This window comes from Durio zibethinus, chromosome 28 (assembly GCF_047325235.1).
Source record: "Durio zibethinus cultivar Kanyao isolate XHJ-2024 chromosome 28, ASM4732523v1, whole genome shotgun sequence".
Taxonomy (NCBI): Eukaryota; Viridiplantae; Streptophyta; class Magnoliopsida; order Malvales; family Malvaceae; genus Durio; species Durio zibethinus.
The window spans coordinates 5,861,229-5,870,082 of record NC_143189.1 but is presented as its reverse complement, the minus strand read 5'-3'; the positions used below and the strand labels follow the sequence as shown (position 1 = coordinate 5,870,082).

At 34.5% G+C, this 8,854-nt stretch overlaps 1 pseudogene across 1 annotated transcript; it reads right to left on the bottom strand.

Annotated features, from left to right (window-relative positions):
• Positions 1-1,284: 1,284 nt before the first annotated feature.
• On the bottom strand, positions 1,285-8,645 carry LOC111280981 (putative leucine-rich repeat receptor-like protein kinase At2g19210; annotated as a pseudogene). The gene is made up of 13 exons (XR_016335041.1): positions 8,200-8,645; positions 6,575-7,110; positions 5,691-6,263; positions 4,809-4,944; positions 4,453-4,524; positions 4,112-4,183; positions 3,881-3,961; positions 3,619-3,779; positions 3,239-3,456; positions 2,996-3,122; positions 2,824-2,886; positions 2,541-2,730; positions 1,285-2,190 (listed from the first exon to the last, which is right to left on the bottom strand). The product of XR_016335041.1 is annotated as a putative leucine-rich repeat receptor-like protein kinase At2g19210 (transcript).
• Between the last annotated feature and the right edge of the window lie 209 nt (positions 8,646-8,854).

Genomic DNA, 8,854 nt, shown 5'->3' with positions numbered 1-8,854 from the left:
TTGGAATATCACAAACTCGCCTAGTTAAAGCTTGACGGGGACAAAAAGCACACAGATCCACTGAATCACACTAAATGTTGAGCAACCGCACAAAGCACACATAAATCACGAGATTACACCAGATGTTAAAATTTTAAAAGTGGCCCCCATTGTATAACACGTAGCTCTCTTAAGATTCTAGAAGTGGCTTTAACAGTGTAGCACTTAGCTCCCGTTCGACTAGTGATTGTTCTAATACCATTTGTGGAGACCCGCACCCAAATTATAAGATATTATCTAGGTCACACAATTTTATCCCACAAAAGATGTTTAACAAGTTTAGGTTTAAATTTCTATATACATATATATATATATATATATCATAATAGAACCTCAACTATCCTGACGTAAGAATGGGTTTCTCAAACCAGGTCCAACATAATCCCACCCATACAACGAGATTTGCAATCTAATACTGGGAGGAATACCAGAAAGCTAAGAGGAGACATGTGGATCCATTTGCTAAGAGCGTGGGCAAGTGGGAGGCATCAGTAGAAGGAAAAATCAAGATAAATTTCGATGGGGGGTTTTGGACATAAAAAAACAGATCGGTAGAGTGGGAGTACTGGTGGCAAGAAACACTTCGGAAGATGTGGCTTGTATGACCATGAAAGTATCCAATGTGATAGAGCCGAAAACAATAGAAACATTAGCAGCATTTGAAGCGTTGAAGATTGCAGCAGAGTTGAGGTTCCCACAAGTTGTATTTGAAGGGGACTTAATGGGGCTAGTAAAACAGATTGAAAGTGTGAGTACGGATATGTCCCATATAAGGAATCTGATAGAGGATATCAAGATATGTCTGCATGGCTTCCAGACTTGGGATTCTATGCGTGTAAAAGAGAGATGGTAATAGAGCAGCCCATTGTCTAGCAAAAATGGCTTTGGTGAACGGAGAAAGAGTGGTCTGGTTAGAAGGCTTTCAATATATGTTGACTGTTATAGTTGAGCAGGATAAATTATGAGATTTAGTAATGAAGTTTACTATTTAATAAAAAACACATTTAGGTCATGTTTAGTGCATAAGATGATGGATAAGATGGTATGATAATTATTCTCTATTACGTTTAGTTTATATCTAATTGAAATGGATAAAATTATAAGGAGGATTATCATCCACTTGGTATAGAATAATTCAATCATTTCAAAGTAAAGATGATTATTTTTAATTTATGAGATTAAACTTACATGTTTTATTATAGCCTTAAAAATTAAATTAAAATCTAATTGTATAAACTTTAAAAAAAGATAATTTTGATCAATAAATAAATTATTTTATCTTAACTCTTATACACATCAAACACAACATAAGATGACATCATTTAATCTAATCTTACAGATAATATCATCTAATTCTATCATATTATAATCTTATGTATCAAACATAACCCTAGATGATTGGTTAACTTTAGAGTAGCAAGATCATATAGAACATCTAGATTTAAGGGCATATTAATAAAAAAGAAATCATCACTAGGAACAAATAGAGAGATGAACGGGAATTTTGATGTCCATTTTCCATCCCATGGCACTCAACAATAACAAATGTTTTAAGTATACAAAACACACTGGTTATGGAAACAAGACAAAATGACGAAGTTAGAAAGGGATTATACCAATTTCTATACTGTTTGTAATAAACTTTATTCGTATGTCTTCAAGTAACCGGAAACCTGCTATCTCACCACAATTTGGCAGCGAATGATGGGAGATATATTTGGTAATTACCTGGAGATTGGAACCATGTCTGTGTCTACGTTCAAAAGGGACATTTCAGGTGAGTTGCCTAATGCTGCCATGTTGCTCTGCATTCTCTGAGTTCTCCCAAGAGCCATCTCTATAGCCATGCATTCCTTCAGTTCCGTTAATACAAGACCCATGTCAGGCCTTTGCATTGAAGTTGGTTGTGCACATGACACGGCTATCTCCACCACTTTCCAGGCAGCATTGACATCGAATTCACCTTGCAACCTAGGATCAATAATGCTTCGAATGTCTCCCCCGTGGACTATTGGACTAAGCCATTGAAGTATGTGAATGCTGCCCTCAGGGCTTCTAATTATTGCAGGCTGGCCTGTGATTAGCTCAAATAGGATAATCCCAAAGCTATAAACATCGCTTTTCTTGTTTAGGTTTCCAGAAACTTGAAATCTACATGGCAAACACAAATGGTTTTTGTCAAATATTACATGAATGAAGCCTTTTAATTTTACTTTTGTCAATTCCATCAATATCGTTTTGTTCATCCAATGATGCTGGGAAATTAAATTATTAGGGATTATTTATATGAGCCTAGTTCCAGAAACTGTAGAGAATGGAATCAGATGATGCAGCCAATGAGGCTAACATATAGCCAACTGGTAATGTTACCAGGCTTAGATAGCAATTCTGTCACTCATTATAAATCTGTGAGAACTCTTACCAAGTTTTAGACAGCAGATCAGCAATAATTAAAGTCCTAAACAAGTTCAGACAAAGTTCATCAAGTTTTAGACAATTACTCAGGATCAACATATCCGGGTGTGCCAGCTGGGCAAGTTGATATGTGAGTCGCATCTTCTGTCACAAATATTTTAGACAGCCCAAAATCAGCTATCTTTGCTTGCAAGCTTTCAGTCAGTAAGATGTTGGCAGATTTCAAATCTCTATGGACTATGGATGGCTTGCAAGCATTATGCAGATACTCCAATCCTGCAACTCTAGTAAGTCGTCAGTTAAAATTGGTTTTAAAGGAACTTACAAATCAAAGACATGAAAGAAAAGCCATTGTCAAGGGTTTTCGACCATGTGCAGCATCTATCGCAATTTGAAGTCTTTCTTTCCATTGTAAAACATTTTTGTTTGTCTCTGCAAGCAAAACATATTAAAATTATTTATTAAGTTGGGTTTATCAAAGGAAAACAAGTAACAGATTAAATACAAGAGTTAATCTAAAACGAACAAATTTTAAACATGCCAGATAAGTGCTGTCTTAAGTTTCCATTTGCTATGTACTCGTAAATCAGCGCCACGTTGCCACTCTCATCACAGTAACCAATAAGAGATACAAGATTTCTATGATGAACGATCATCAAAAGTTGTGCCTGCAATACTTTAAAATGGTGCTTCATCATATCCGAATGAATTTATTGTCGCAATTATATATCATATATAATGCTAATTTCAACATAGGATAAAGCTTTGGCTGGGATTCTCTGACCTCTGCTTGAAATTACTTATATCCTTGGCTTGATGATGGCGAGAGTAATTTGACAGCAACTGGAGTGTTATCATTCAGAGTACCAAGATAAACTTTTCCAAATCCTCCCTCTCCAACAACGGTTGTGAAGTTACCAGTAATTCTAACGATCTGAGAGTAAGTAAAGGTTCGGTTCTTTGATTTAAATGACCCATTCTTCGTTGACTTGATCACAGGCTCTACAAAAACAACGAAATTACTGTAGTTTCAAGAGGTAACTTATTGTTGTATTCGAAGAACATTTTCAGACGGTCGTATCACTGTTGCGGTATGTGTATTTTGACAATTGACACCAATAAAATTGAAAGCCTAGAACTATTATACATGAAAGAAAGAAATACCTCGTTGTCTTCTCCTTCTAATTATGCAAAATACAATTAGAATGCCCAATAAGATGAGGATCAAAACAGATGCTACGATTGGTGTAACAACTGAAACAGCAAAGTTCTTTTCTCCACGACGACATGGATCCATTAGGCATAAATCTGGATTTCCAGTCAAACTGGCGTTAAACAGAAAAGAAAAATGGCAAAATGCATCAATTGAAGTGTGACCACTTATTGCATATGTGATCAAAATTAGTTTATACAAAAGATGACAAACCTCAGAACCAGTGATCCAGTATCAAACTTGTCCTTGAGAGATTGGGGAATTGAACCTGTGAGGTTGTTTCCAGATAAATTTCTACATAGAAAGTGATAGATAATAAATCTCTTGTTCTCATAGCAGGGTAGTCCTAGCATTTGCATGTGCATAAGAAAAAAAAGGCGTGAACTTTTAGATCATAGCAGAAAAGCTAGAATTTGAAATTAGTATGAATAAGTTCATACTTACAGGACTTTCAAATTTGGCAGCTGAGATAAAACATCCAGCACTTGCCCAGACAATTCATTGTTTGATAAGTCACTGCAAACAAAAGGTAAATTGAGTAAACCTATTGAGAGAAAATCCATATATTTCTTAAAAGAAACCAGTCCTCCTCTTTGTTATTGAAAGGGTTACAAATACTCTGAAATTAGAATTTGCAGACTAGTGACTAGTGTGTAGCAGCTACAAAGAGCTAATGGTTGAGAGATCATGCGGATATACTGCTGAAAAGGTGCTGTTGTGAAAGCTTTTCTATAGGAGTCACTGTTCTCTACGGTAAATTTAAAGGCTAGAAGTTTACTACTCACAGCGACTCCATTGCTTGCAGATCAGAAAATGACGAAGATATCTCTCCCTTTAATTTACTTGCACTCAGATTCCTGCAAGGAGTTTAGCAAGAAAGATATTACACTGATCATAAATTCATTTTATACTGCATTTCTCACGTAAAAACTTGATACATGTTTGGTACATGGCATTGCACAACTCAATGCATCAGGCATCAAAATCAAATGAAATGTGATCAAATCTTCACTTTCTCATTTTAGTAGTTCCCTGAATATTGTACGTTGTGACTCCTATATTAAAAATTTTTATTCGAAAAAATTAGTTGCAATGGATGTCCCAACACATTTTTGCATGACTTTGAACCAGCTGCACTCACAATGAGATGATCCTTGGAGTATTGTTGAAACTGCAGCCTAAACCACTCCATCTAAAGTCTCTGGGGAGGCATGGATCTCCTTGCCAGTCATCTTTGTTTATGTTGTATGTTTGCTTGATGGCCATGATAGCGTCAACTAAACAGACAATTTCAAAAAGCAAAGGGTAAAGAATGGAACTAAGCTAAAAAAGTGACAACCATATTAAAATAACACAGAACCAACAATTCCAAATTTAGACTTCTTTTTCTGATAGAAATTAATAAATAGTTAATCACACATTTACACTTTTGGCACTGAAACTGACTTTTTGCTAATGGCATTTCAATACAAGTCTAACCACCGATTCCCATATCGCCTTATGCAATTTTCTGGTAAAACTGCACTACTACCGTCTAAGCAATGATATGACAATTTTTCCGGTGCGACTGCTGGGGTTTACAAAAACTAAACACTCACAAATCTAGGTCATGCCACACAAAAATCATTAACTCAATCCTATTCAGACAGTAAAGGCTCATAAATTAAATGATTAAGATGTGACTATTACTCCAAATGCTCAAACTGGGTCCTTAATTACCCAACCTCAAACTATGTAGCTTTCTGTTTTTCAATGAAGTTAGACTTCAGTAAAGTATTATATTCACCTTTCACACTAACAGCTAACTGCTATCTGTTGTTGATATATATAAGGAAAAAAAAAAGAGTTTATTTTTCCACCATCTCATGATTCATGTGGTGGCTGCAACTGCATACTTTGATCATTCTATGTCCTAATTAAGCACACGACTGAGCTTTATGGGTTTCCATATGTAGTGTGTTAGCCAATATTTGAATAATTCTTTAGGAATCAAGTGAAAAAGAAGCAAAAAATGAATAGGTACCGTCCGATTGATTGGTTGCTGAAAACGATAAGTAAAAAAATTTATAAATCTCGATGGCATTGAGGATAGGGGGAAGGTCGGCCTCCGGTGTCGCATCAAGAGTAACGCTAATATCTCCTTGAATATTTGTTAAGTTCTGAGAGCTTAACGACAATGCCTTCAAGTATTGAAGTCTAATCGATCTACTCTTGAAGCCATTCAAAGAAATGCTGAATTCTCTAAGTCGATTTTGCGCAACCTCTGCAATCTCAGCGAAGTGAAATATCACAAGATATTGACTAGTGGACAAATCTGATCTGTAACTGTAATTCAGGGAAGTAGAGTTATTAGCTGGCTGGATAGCAGTTCTCAACACCTCAACAGGTACACCATTACTGCCTTGAGTGTCAATATTCAATGGGGTATCAATTGCAGCAGACCGCGGAACATCCATAGGAAGCCAGATGCGGTCATAATCATCATCCTTGTACCTATATTTTGGCGAGAGAAATTTGTAGCAAAGAGGAATATGAAGACATTCCATGATAGTGACATTAATTGGAAAAAAGTGTTTATAGACATTGGTTAATTGAACTCTTAAATAAAATACAAATAATAAAGCATGGATGATGAACATAAAGATGACCATATATGAAACCTATCATGAATTTGACAGTACTATTATTTAGAATGCAAAATATAAATGAAATGCCAACATCGTATGATCTGTACTCGATAAAATGTTGAATTCAGTTAGGTGATCGGAATTGAATTTTTTACTCAAATGTATAAAGAATGAAATATCCGCGAATTAACTATATACCACTATTTTTAATGGTATCAAGTCAGAGGCATAATTAAAAGCACACTAATTCAACAATAACATAACAAGAAGTTGTTCTAACTGAAAGTGCCATTATTGCCCAGGTCATAAATCCCGATCCGGTGTAGTGCTACTTGGCTGGTTGTGTTGTAGAAAAGGTAATTTGAAGGACGTAATTCCAATGCCGAAATGAAGGAATTCCAGAGCCAGTGTTCATAAGACATAAGTATTCAGTATCAGCTGAGAAAAAGTAACTGATTTCGTAGAAGAGCTTCTGCGACACGGATGACAGTTTCACCGTGTCCCAATAATTAACCCCGACATACAGGTCAAACTCGGGTATTTTATCCTTGCCATCATAATTTCCATATAGGAAGGAAGCTCGAATTCTGTAGTAGTTGTTTTTGCCTTGTTCTGGTTTCAAAGTGTAACAGTTCCTTTTTCCTTCCGGGAAACTTCTCAGGGTACTATACTCCCTCCACACTTCACGACTGCCATATTTGGGCAACACGTCATGGTTTTCACCTGTGTTGATGAAATCTCTGTCGGACTTATAGTATATGCCAGTTTCGTCGTAAAGGTAGTCTTCGTCCACTCCACAATCGATACTTATGAAACCTTATTAAGATAAACATTAAATTAATTAATTAATTAATTATCCACAAATTATAAAAGAATGTTTTTCCATCATGGAAATTAATAGTATCTTTTTTGTGATAGTGACACCCAATCTCACATTAAAATAATTTGAAGATTTATTATGATAAATTTAAATTCATATTGATGAAATGTTTTTTATGAGATAAAATTAAAAAACTTTTGTATTAAAGTGAATACTAAGCGTAGCTCTCAACAATCAAGCTCAATTTGAAATTGATACCTTTTCCTACTTAGGTTTTTGTTTTCTTTTTTCAAAATAGTTATAAAGCAAAAGCCAATCATAATTTTTTTGGATGCATATGGAAAGTATATTTATTCGAACGTTAAGTTGTTAAACCAAAATCATAATTAATTTGAGCAGGACAAGTTAATGATTAAAATATAACACCAATTATAATTTTAGTTAGTTCAAATATTGTTGCCTATTTCACATGTAATCTTTCAAAAATATTATTTTCTTTTGTATCCAAAATTGTTTTTTCGTTGCTCTTCCTTCAAGAGTAATTTAAAAGTATATCTCAAAAAAAGTAATTAAAAAAATAAATAGAAAAACACTAATCAAACAAAACCTTAATATGAATTACTTACTTTTTTAGAATCGATTTGAAGTTGTATTCATTTATTTAAAAGCACAGGAAATTACCTCAAAATTATTAATTTTTTACTGAGTTTGTCTTCCCAAAATAACATGATAGAATTTTTTTTCATCTCAAATTAGTAGAGAACATGGTTTGATGTTTAAATAAATGAGTCCTTAATATTTACATTAAAAAAACAATAATTCTTTTCTCCATATTGAAATATTTGGTAACTATTTCTCTCAAAAACAGCTTTAAATTGGAGGGTAACCATTGCTTTTTCTAAATAATTATTGATAATTTATAAGTCAGTAATAAAGTGCAAGAAAAAAAAACAACATAGATAATGAGGCATCATCTGGTTTGAAATCTAGAAAGCTATACTACAGGCAGACATCTTTCCTTCAACATAGTATTAATTTAAAATTAAAAAAAAAAAAAAGCTCAAGAAAACTTATATATGATTTACCTGGATTTTCAGTGGCCAGATTTCTTCTGTCAGCATCCTCATTGTTGATTCCCCCAGCGGCAAGTATTAGATCCCCAAAAGAAATAATGGCGAAAATAAAGAGCAGCAATAGATTATGAAGCACCACCATTACTAATGCTCTACCCATATATATGTAAAATATATGCTCCTCGTCGTCTTCGTCGTCTCTCTACCAATTTTTCAGTGTTAATTTATTAGGTAATAGGTCCAGGCAGCAACCATTTCTCTATCGGCTAATTTTATATTCATATATAAGCAGTGAATTGTAACGCAAAGACTTCCGTGGGAGTGAAGCCTACGCCAAAGACTTCCATGGAAGTGAAGCCTGCGCCAAAGACTTCCATCGAAGTGAAGCCTGCGCCAAAGACTAGAACTTGATAGTTTATGGTCATCGTTTAATTTTCTCCCATTTTGACCCAATACATAATCAATGCGCGAAAAGGACTGGACTCATCAATTATGGTTGTAGAGATAGATGTCATGCCCAAACACTAAAATTTAGGATGCAACAATATCGCATACTCATGAGACGAATTTCATAATTATGTAAGGTAACAGATATCTAACTAAATTAAAATCTCCAATAATCTTTAAAATAATATTTCATAGAATCTCAAGTCTACAAAATTATACC